An 11,161-nucleotide genomic window follows, 5' to 3' on the forward strand; every position below is an offset into this window, starting at 1 on the left:
AATTGCTCCCTTTTCTCATATCCTTCCTTCATAGGAAACCACAGGGTACTGCTATTTCAAACTCAAACAAGCGCTGGTAGCAGTTATTCTTCCAGCCATCCCAGTGTGCCTCTCATGATCCGCGACGACATTGGCAGACCCAACACCAGCCTCGTTATATGGTGCTTGCCTCCACCATAAGCGACCTTTCATATTCAATAAGACTGAGAAAAAAAGGCCTCCATTTTTGCATGGATGCGGTCCTACACAACATGGTCGTGCCTCGTCAATCCTGCAGAACTGCCTCCTTACTGCAGCAGCATATTGCCTAATTGCAACCGACTGACCAGTATCACGACCTGAAGTCAGACAGTCACAAATAAGCCTTGCACATAATTCCCCACAACTGTGGCTTTCCTGTCCTTTTGATTTTACACCTCGCGCTATGAAGTTGTTGCATTCATGCACCGAGCACCAAAGAGCAAATTGCTTTAGGGAAATCAAATGGCAGGCTCTAAGCAAAGAACCACCTGCCCTCTGAGAGCCAATGTACACAATTTTCTTTTTTTTACTTGTGTTATCAGTGCTGACATCGCAATATGCGACAGCACGCAACAGAGACAGCAGGGATAGTCAAACGCAACAGAGACAGCAGGGATAGCCAGGGATAGCAGGGATTTCAAGCAACTGATTTTGCAGAAACGAGGCGTAGAACGGCAAGAGCTGTTTTCACACATTGCCTGCTGTGTCACTTCCTTTTTCCCTTTCAATATAATTTATAGGCTTCTCTTTTGCATGAAGCCAAAAACATAAGGGTCCTAGTAAGCCCCTTTTTTTTCTCTCTCTTCTGGCTTTGTGAACTTCTGGTACAAGGCAGCGCACATGCATGTGTGGAAACAAAGCTACGGCCCACTGTAGTGAACAATCCATGAATCAGTTGTCTATTGGTTTATTACCACCATTTATAGGTTTATTACCACCATTATAGGTTATTATTACCAAATTATAGGTTTATTACCACCATTTAACGTTGCACTGCCGAAACGCTCACGATATCAATCTTCCTTTGCCCCAAATAACGATACCACCACACTTGTAAACCATTACTCTCAAGACAGTCATACGCTCACATTCATAGCTAAATTCCCTCTTCAAAGCAGTCTTGCTTAAGCAATGTGATGGCCTTAATCTACTTAACTGAACGGTCACTGCCAAGTACCAACTGTGCCCACAGAAATACCTCAAGCCCAGCACTTACAATCAACTACCTCGCCCCACCTTCCCCTTTTTGGTTGAGAGTGTCTCCTTTTATCCATAAAGGTGTTCAAAACAATCAGCATGCCCAGACACGGCTAGGCCACTTTTGTGCTGGAACACAAGACATGCACAAAAAAATTTAACAATATTAATATATATACATATATAGTAGGGGTCGGAAATTGACCGATTAACCTTGCAATTAATCGGCTAAGGGTGTATGTGTGATTAATTCTTTTAACCGGTCTAATCGGTTCAACTCACGTGATCGAAACAAACCAGAAGTGCACATGTTGAAATTCGGTGCGCACATACAGAGAATCATAATCGTGTTCAAATACTTGCATAACAATGGGAAAGGATGCAAGTACCGTATTTGTTCAAATATACGACGAGTTTTTTTTCCAAAATCCGTAGTCTCAAAGTCATACCCCGCCTTATATTCGAAGCTCAGAAATATACTTTTTTCTTTTTTGGCTGTCCAAACTGCACCCTTGCCTTATAGCCGAACAAATACAGTATGCTTGGGGATGGTAGTGGTGAAAACTGCCAAGACAGATGTAAAGCAGGACATTTTTTATGCAAACACGAGGTCATGTATGTACAAAAAAATGGGAAAATGGGCTAACACAGCAATTTAACGCTGGATAGTCTAACCGGGATTAATTGAGCCCAGCAAATGCATCGGCACTGAGCACCGATACTCCTCATTCCAAAAATAGTACGAATGGCAAACACGTTCAAGCGTCATCGCCGCATCTGAAAAAGACTGATGCCTAACAACGTTAACAAACTTATTTGCATGCGCAGAAGCAAGCATTCGCTATCAAGGCCTGAAATTTTTCAAGCTTGACCATGGGGCAGTGAAAGTGCCCTTAAAACACGGATTATCCTTTTTCTAGTCTCCTCTATCTTCAAACCACCACTACTGATTAATCGACCAATTAACCAATTAAAGCACACCGCTTAATTAGGTTGAAATTTTTAATCAATGCCCAGCCCTAATACATATATACAATGCAGTGCACCTGTCTAATATATGAACTACAGCAGCCCGGCGTTGTGCTCTGCATAGATAATTAAATAATAATAATAATCAATATAATCATCCTGATGGGCACAAAACAATATATGTTATGGGCCCCGCCAGACCTAAGGTACTTCAGCGCCCCCATTATACCTAAACCAGAGCAAATCACTTGAGTGACATATCCCGCAATAGACAAATAACTGGACGAGCCAGCACGCAGAAATGACGCCTCCTGTCAGAAAGACAGTAGCAGGCAAAAAGAAGGAAAAGGCAGACAGAAAAGAGCGGAACCGGGCCTTCCACGACGAAGCCGCGCGCATATCACGTCCGTAGGCGGGTCATCCAATCGTTTACGCGGATCACGCGTATGTCAATCAAGGTCGACCCATACAGTGCCGACAGCCGACGCCCGTCCCTTTAAAAGACGGCGGTCGCGGCGACCATGCATTATACGAGACGTACTACACGAGCGGGTCGACGACGTCAACGGGAGCATAAAAGATTCCGAGGGAGATGAGGCAAACGGCAAAGCAGCACCCAGGACGACCCGCGCCTATTATCAAGCCGGATCGACCACGGGACCGGTAATGCGTGATTAATGAAGCGGTACAGCACGTGCGGTAGCAGACGTAGTAATGTACACGGATCGTCGGCGCGTGCGAGATTTCAAGCGGGCGCAAGTTTCGAAGCGGCCTCGCCGTTTCGGACCAGCGCTGGACTGCGCCCACTCGAAAGACCACCGCGCTCGGGCTTGACCGGCCGAAAAACAGAACTCAGAGGGAGGAAAAAGTGCTCACAGCTGGTGCCAAATTTGCAGTCGGCCGTTTTCGAGAAGACGAAACCGCGGAGCGCGAGACGGGGCGGCGCGCGGTGCTCGCCCGATCTCGTGCTTGCCTGCAGAAAGGAGACGGCTGCAACACGTTTCGACGCACGGATCAGCGACGTACTGACGACGGGCAGCCAATATACTCCGATGAAGAAATGTTCCGACAACTTTAGGCTCCCGCCCCGCAATACAGCGAGCGAAAACAAGGTGCGACACGATCGCTGTCCCCTCCTAAACTCGCGCAAGGAAGGAGTAGGCGCTGCGGTTCTAGCGGCATTCACCACCTCACCTGTCATTTCTTCGTCGTCTGCTCACGAGAAGCTCTTCAGACGACGAGACCGCGACGCTTGACCTCTCGGCTCGCTCGGCGGGCCGAGCCGTGAGCGGGAGTCCGATGCGACGGCGTACGACGAAAAAAGACAAAAAAGAACACAAGGGCGTCCAGCGAGGAGGGCCGGTTCCTACACGAATTAGCGCTCCGCGACAAGGGCTTGCCCCCTGCTTTCGTCGTCGCCCACACAGCGCGCCTCGACGGCGCGAATCGATAGACGAAAACCGCCGGCGAGCGAGCACGGGGCCCCCGGCCGTCGTCGTCTGCTCCGCTGCCTCGCCGACCGCGGCCGCCAGAGGGCGAACTCGTCGCCGGAGTGCGACTACGGCGTACGCTTCGCGCACCCGTTGCAACTCAAACACAACGGCGCCGAGGAAAAGAAATACAAAGTAAGAAAAATCACGCGGAAGCGTTTCTCCAGCGTCCGGAAGCAAGGCGGCACGCATGCGCCGGCATCGTCTTTTCCTTTGAAGGGTGGGTCGGCCGGCCGAACTAGCGGGGCGCTTCCAAGCGCGACCGATCTGGCACGCTGGTGCCCGCACATCACAACGGGTGCGTCACGGCATAATCAACTGGGGCTCTGCGCCTGCGTGCCTACCCACCTCTGCCTCCGAGCTCGCTCCGAATGGGACGAGTGATTCGGAGTGAACTGGAGAAAGGAAGAAGAGGGCACGCTCCAAGCGAAGGCTCTTCAACGACGGCCGTACTCATGACGTCACTGTCCCTTATAGCAAAAGTGATCATATCGCGCTCCCGAAAGAAATAGACGTTCCGCTTAAAGTAGAACAGCGTGCCGTTCCACTCTAATGACTCACGAGTGACAGCATGACCCGCCAAGTCAGTTATCGGGATGACCCCACTCTCCATTCGGTGGTCTTCACGTTGATAGGGTACGGGTCATGGCGACTCTTGCTAACAGCCAGCCTTATATTATACGATACGCATTTATCCATGGCCGGCCATTGCGAGGTTATCGACAGAGATAATTTTTACGATGGCTGTGATATTTGGGATCGAGGGGGGGAGAGAAGAGGAGTCGCGAACGCGATCCGATAGACCCTAGGGAGCCTACAGGCCGCCGTCGGCATGTAGGCTCCCTAAAGCGCTAACCACATGGAGCGATTTTTCCAGCGACGCGACGAGCGACGCGACTAGGATCCGCAGTCGCCGAACCGAAGTCGCTCGCCGAGGCAACCACATGACAGCGACGGCTCGAGCGACTGAGCATGCGACTGAGGATGGCGATTTCAATGTTTCCGCAGTGCGCATAGTAACGCGCTTGGTACGCTGGATGTTTGCAAACATTTTTTTTGTTCATTTGTCATAAAAAGCATGACTAAAAAGTATTACGCCTTTCTACCTTGCTTTTTGCACTTCATTGCATCTCTAAAACTGGTTTGGGTTAGCGATAGCGCACGCTTTTCCTTCTGCGCCTCGTTTCTCGGCTCCAACATGAACGCCGTGAACAATTCGCTTTCTTGACGTCGTTTTTCCCACACGGGTCTCACCCAGTGTGAGCGGGAGCCTTCTTGCTTCTGCTTCAGCGTGTACACAAGCTTTGCCACGCAAAGCTTTCTTTGCCGCTGCACCGCAAACGTCGTCTGCGTGGATTTGCAAAATCTTCCCCCCGTTCTCTTCCAAAACCGGAGGTTGCGTGCTTACGTAGGGGCTCTGCTATTGGCTAGTCGCTCAGGCCACTTCCGGGAGGCGAGCGACTGTTTCTGGCGGCCCAGAACCGAGCGATTCGATGAGCGACTTGGTGCGCGGCGAAAAGTAGTTCGTCGCTAGTCGCGTCGCGCCCCAAGTCGCTCGCAAAATCGCTCCATGTGGTTGGGGCTTTATAGACCCTGGTGCCTTCGCCAAGAGAGCGCGCAGAGCTGTCCCGAGTTATGGCAAAAGGCGGACTACCGCATTCTGAACCCTATGCGGTGATACGACGCAAAAAGTTGGCCGTCATGCCAAGTGGACTACCCTATAAACTAATTATCTTCCATTTGCACTACGAAGGAGCTTGTTAGCACGAAAGAAAGTGATTGCTTCTTCGCAGTAGAGGTTTTCCCCAAGAGTAACGAAAACAAAACACGGCCCGTATTTTTAATTTGCGTGAAGTTTAGTTTGCCTAGTACATCGCTAGCGTTAGCGTCACATCCAGCATGCATCCATTCGGGGAAATGGGGATTACTTACAAAGATCCTAAAGAGAGCTGAACTGCCTGATCGGAAAGTGAGTATTTGATCAGAATGCCAAATTATTCATGAATAGACCAAATTAAAGGCGTCGAACACAACTCCAGAACATACGCCAGGAAACTGCTCATGAGTTTGAACACGGCCGAGATGTTTTTCAGCAGGACCTATTTGTTTCTCCACGCTGTTCTGTGTTTTTTTTTTTTTTTTTTTTCCCAATGTTCGCCGATAGCCAGTCTAAAATGGCGCTTTCCTGAGGGACGTTTGGGCTGGGGAACTGGGGCCATGGCGTTCTTCGTCACGAATCCAAATTCGTGGTTTTGCTGTTACAGCCGATTACCGATAGCCCAACGTCGATAGTTTTAAGACAATCGCTACTACTACAGTTGCACACAATAATCGGCGGTCGCTATGAAGCAACTTACGGTAGTACTATAGACAGCTTTGGATTCGTATGCATACACCTCTCCACCCCTACCCGCTAAGTTTCGTTATTAATTTTCAATAAACCACGCCCTCACTGACTAAAAGAAATGACAGCCACTGACGGTAAGCCACTGAATAGCGACCTTTGCGGGTACGGTACGGGAAATAAAAAAAAATTGATTGATTGTGGGGTTTAACGCGTCGACGCAACGCAGGCGATGAGGCGCACCGTAGTGGAGGGCTCCGGATTAATTTTGACCACATGGGGATCTTTAACGTGCACCGAAATCTCGTACACACGGGCGTTATATAAAAAAAAAAGCTGCTCCGTTCTTCCGACAGCCAACTCCGAACATGATGGTGTGGGCAGAAAGACGGCGCGCACCTGGAATCGCGTGAAAAACGCAAGCTTTCTGCAGGGGTGAGACAGCTTAATCAGATTTGGGAGCAGTTTTTGAGAAGCGAAATATTGATTTTGGAGCAGGAGAACCTTGATTTGGAGCAAAAGAACGACATTTATTATGTCACCCTATAGGGGCCTAAAAAATCACATTTTTGGCAACTCCGGGGAGAAAAGTACACTTTTTAATCGGTTTTGAACGTACATAACGCTGAAACAGTATTTCAGTAGTTTTTTTCTATTCCACTACCCTTTCCCAAACCATTTTTAAATTATGAGGCTCAATGCATAGATAGCGTGGAGCGCCGTTAGAAATATCGAATTGAAAAACTAAGCAATTGCAAAGCATTTTTATTGTCATGTGAATGCAGAAATTATTATTTTTGTAATCCCAGACTGGGTTTGGCATAAGTTGCGCAAAGCGAGGTGACAGTCGTCGCACCCCACAGCCCTCCCATTTCAATCCCCAATGTGGCACGTTCACTACGATCGTAATTTGAGTAATGTTGGTACATTTAGCCCCATCCCTCTTGGCATTAAATTTCACTTCAGATAGATGAACTAGTATTACTAGCGTGTAATAATAGCCTGTCCCGCTATCGGACACTGCTTGAACATTTTGCGGCGATATAGCCTGCGCCGCCACTTCTACAGTGTCGATCGTCCCAGTCCCGCCGCTCGCAAGCTCGCTGTCAAAGGCAGCAATAACTCAGCGTTTTATAACACCGCAATAAGTCCGAACTTTCACTTCAGGCACGCACCGCGCCTCACACTCAAGGCCGAAACTCGGCGAATTCGTGGGCACCACATTTCTGATGAACTCCCGTCTTTCGAGTCGCGCAAATTCCCGCAACTGACCAAACGACTAAGTGTAAACCCAGCCACCCTTATAAGCAAAACCACGGTAGAAATCGGCGAAGAGCACTCTGCCTGAACCACGAGCAACTGCTTCGCTCGGCGGCCATGTTTCCTAACCTTCTCCACACCAAGATGGCGGCGCCCCGTGATGTCGTTCCGGAGATACGGCGCTCCGAAAATTGCCGTTTTTTCATCAACTTGGACAAGTAGTTTGTCGCCTCAGTACACATAAGTATTTTTTCTACAGGGCTTTGCAATGGTTTTGGATGGGAAGACTTTAAAATCTCACAGAATATAACATATGCAACCCGACATTGTGACTTTCAAAAAGACTATCTCGGGGAAAATTTATGCGGTTTTTTTTATTAAATGATCAATCGATTAAACCTTTACAAACAGCATCACCTTTGGGGTGCTGGAAAATTATGCCGTCAGTAAGCATTTTTCCCCACCGAAACTGATGGGAGCGTTAAAATCTTTGGCTCTCAGACAGTTTTGGAGCAGTTTGGCGCAATTTTTGCGTATTTCAAGCTTTTGGAGCAGCCCGGCGCAGAAAAACACATTTGTATAAGAACTGCGCAATATGCGCATCTGTCTCACCTGTTTCTGGCGCCCTAACAGTACAACCACTAAGCCGCCGACATTTTCTGAATTTTTTATCGCCGATGAAACAAGCAAGCTAAGGCCACTTCCTTTGTTCTCACAGCGATTTTTCATGCAGCAGCGAGCTACTACGGCCCGAGTTTCCTCCAGGAGAGCTCATTCCCAACAGCCATTCATCACGACCATTTTGGCTCTCCGCGGTTTGCTGCCACAAGGTTAGGAAGACAGCATCTCTACCTTGTGGCGGCGTTTTTTCAACGTAAAGTGCTACCCCGCTTGTACATACAGGGTCTTGCACGACCCCCACAACAAAATATAAACAAAAGAAATGACTTGCTCATTCGCTCCCGGGATTTAAGGGCTACATCACAGCGACGTACCCCATATCAAAAAGCTGAACAGCGTTCACCCGCCATCACCGCGCGCACAGGGCGTAAAATAGGTGTAAACGGCCGGATATGACCGGCCACTTCCGGAAGTGCGACCAAAGTTAGGAAAACAACCAGAAAGTGGCTTCAGTGAAAGACAACGCGTCGCTGGTGCTGCCGACCTGGCCGTCTCCTGAAACGACGGCGGTAGCGAGTTACCGTACGTCACGGCGCGCATGCGAAATGTTCACAACTTACGAGTGAAAAGACCGGAACGTTTTATTAACTACTTACGCACAATGGCGAGGGCCTGTTTTACGGTCTGCCACTTCGCACAGGTTTTAATCCGTCTCGTAACAAACTCAGATTTTTTTTAATTACGCCATGCGATGTCGGAGCGGGTAATACAACGAATAAAGCACGGCGACTTAAAATACGCGAGAGGGAGGGAGAAAGAGAGAGCAAACGAAATCTACACGCGACAAATCATCATATGCTGTCGGAGTCGAAAACACCACGATAAAGCGAGATTTCTTGCAATCCGACGCGCCGCGGCGGCGTATACGTTGCTTTGCCTAGGAAGCTGTCGGGCGAAAATCTAATTAGCGCGCCCAGCAGGGTCTGGGATCGACGGCAGCGCAAAATGGTCTAGGGCGGCTTATTTGCCTCGCGAATAAGCGCGGGTGGAGCACGCAGCGGAGGAGTAAAAAAACTAAAATGCAAACGAAGGGAGCATTCGCACGGCGCGGCGCATAAAGCCGCGAGCGACGCGCAATCGCATATATGAGCACGACTTCAAGCCCGCACCTCGTACGACCAAATACGAGCGATGCAAGTACATTGCTCCGCTTTTTTTCCTTCACAACTTCAGTATCAAAACATGCTTGAGCAACTCTTCCCGAGAAAAGGGAAAAGACACGAAAGGCGTTTTTCGTCAAGTTAATGCAAAATGTGGATGCAATGGCGGACAGCAATGTTTGGGCCAAGGCGGCAATCCACGCGTCGCAGGCGAGGACGCGCCAACACCGGAGCGATGGCCGCCAAGGAATGGCCACCCTCACAGCGCCTAACGACAAGCCCCATCCAGCCAGCTCTTAAGTTCAATGCACTCCCAGGAGGCGACACGCAAAGCGACAATCCGACTGGTTGGGGGAAAGTTCAATGGGAAAGCAGCTAATGAGCACGCCATACAAACGCCGCGCTTGGATATGTCTAGAGCACGGTGAGCAGCATACCGTAATTAACCGATTCTAACGCGCCCCCAATTCTAACGCGCACCCGATTTTCTTGGAAAAAAAAAAACGAAAAAACTTGCACCCCCGATTGTAACGCGCACGGAACTTTGTGGGGAAGAAAAACGAGTGAGAGAGAAACGGACGATTTAATTCCCGAAGTAACCTCACTCATCTCACTCCTCGTCGCTCTCCGCTGACCCGGTCGCGGAATAAATGGTCCCGGAACAAATGGTCCCGGAACTAATGGTCCCGGAATAAATGGTCCCGGAACTAATGGTCCCGGAAAAAATGGTCCCAACTTCAAACTAGGAAGGAATGGTCCCACCACTACTGCTCCTATGCATGAGTGCCTGTATGAGGGAAGGAAGGGGGTCAGAGTATTTATGTTTATATGTCTGTATTTGTGCACAATGTATTTTGCATCTGTTGATATATAATATATTTGCTAAGGCTGAATTTACTTGAGTGAAATGCGGTATACAAATTTTTTGTCGCACATGTACGTCCTCGCGTGCTTCCTTTGCTCGCCTTTTTTTTGTTATTTCGAAACCAGCCAGCAAATCAATATAATCGTGTACTGGGCAGCCCTGGGCCGGTGTTTGAAGCGAATACAATAACGGGCTGCCATAATTTTCTCATGTAGTGGTTCTAAGTGCACTCGCTTCGGTAACATATTTCTTTGCTTGAGATGGCCCTCATTGCCCTCTCTAGAAGAAATTGGCCATGGTGCTGACGGTCGTCACAGCCTGGTTTGACCAGTGGCTCAGCCGATGCTCGCGATCAGACGTCCGCATGTCTCGAGACTGCGCCTGTCACCAACCTCACTTACTAGCGGCGTCCCGCGACAGGTGCGGCTTCCTGGAACGCGGCCGTACTTGCAAACTATTTTTTAAACGGGAAGGGAGCGTTAATCCTGGCCGTGCGGGAAATAGCTGCGGTGACTGAGAAAACTTCCGAGGGGGAGGGAGGGGGCAGAGAAATCACTACACACGCACCCGTGAAGTGTTTGCTTCTTTCTGAGGCATGCCTCTACATATTCTATAAATCATGGATGGAGCCGCATGTTTCCCCCATGGCTTCTTTTTTCCCCTTGTGTTTGCGAGTAGCACAGTCATTGGTTATAGAGTGACAAGGCAGACAATTGAAATAACGACATTTTGATGAAAAAGTCGAAAACAGAAAAAATGAAAACACTACAATAATTCAATAACAGAAGAGAGAGAGAAGTAATAAATAAAAATATCAGTCTTCAACGTATAAAAACGCGAAGACAAAAATAAAAAAGCCCGGAGAAAAACGGCGGAAATACGAATAACAAACTTCGCCAAACGGGCCAATCGTGTAATGTCCTGCACTAGCACAAAAATGCTTGGGTGGCAGAAATACTGCGTTTGATCGTTATAATAGCGTAAATAGCGTAAACGGAATCTGAAAAACAAAGAAAAGAAAAATAAAAAAAAACTAAAGAAATTATACACTGCACTCCAGCAAGATACAACATATTTGAACAGAGGACCCACGTAAGTTTTATAGAATCATTTTGCCTGAAAAGGTGCCTGGGACCATTGGTTCCGGCACCATAAGTTCCGGGACCATTTGTTCCTACTTTCGAGTTGGGACCATTTGTTCCGGGACCATAAGTTCCGGGACCATAAGTTCCGG

At 48.6% G+C, this 11,161-nt stretch overlaps 1 protein-coding gene across 2 annotated transcripts in view; it reads right to left on the reverse strand.

Moving 5' to 3' along the window:
- Positions 1 to 11,161, reverse strand: part of Pask (PAS domain containing serine/threonine kinase) — a 91,235-nt gene that overhangs the window by 59,866 nt on the left and 20,208 nt on the right. The window contains exon 1 of one of the 2 annotated variants that reach the window (XM_077704258.1): positions 3,382 to 3,806. The exons of the other annotated variant lie outside the window; for it this stretch is intronic. The gene's annotated coding sequence lies outside the window, so the exon portion shown is untranslated. Of the gene's footprint in view, positions 1 to 3,381; positions 3,807 to 11,161 lie in introns of those variants that run through there. 2 annotated transcript variants of the gene reach the window in all.

Source organism: Haemaphysalis longicornis, unplaced genomic scaffold, assembly GCF_048455015.1.
Source record: "Haemaphysalis longicornis isolate Haplotype H1 unplaced genomic scaffold, Haemaphysalis longicornis Haplotype H1 scaffold_3, whole genome shotgun sequence".
Lineage (NCBI taxonomy): Eukaryota > Metazoa > Arthropoda > Arachnida > Ixodida > Ixodidae > Haemaphysalis > Haemaphysalis longicornis.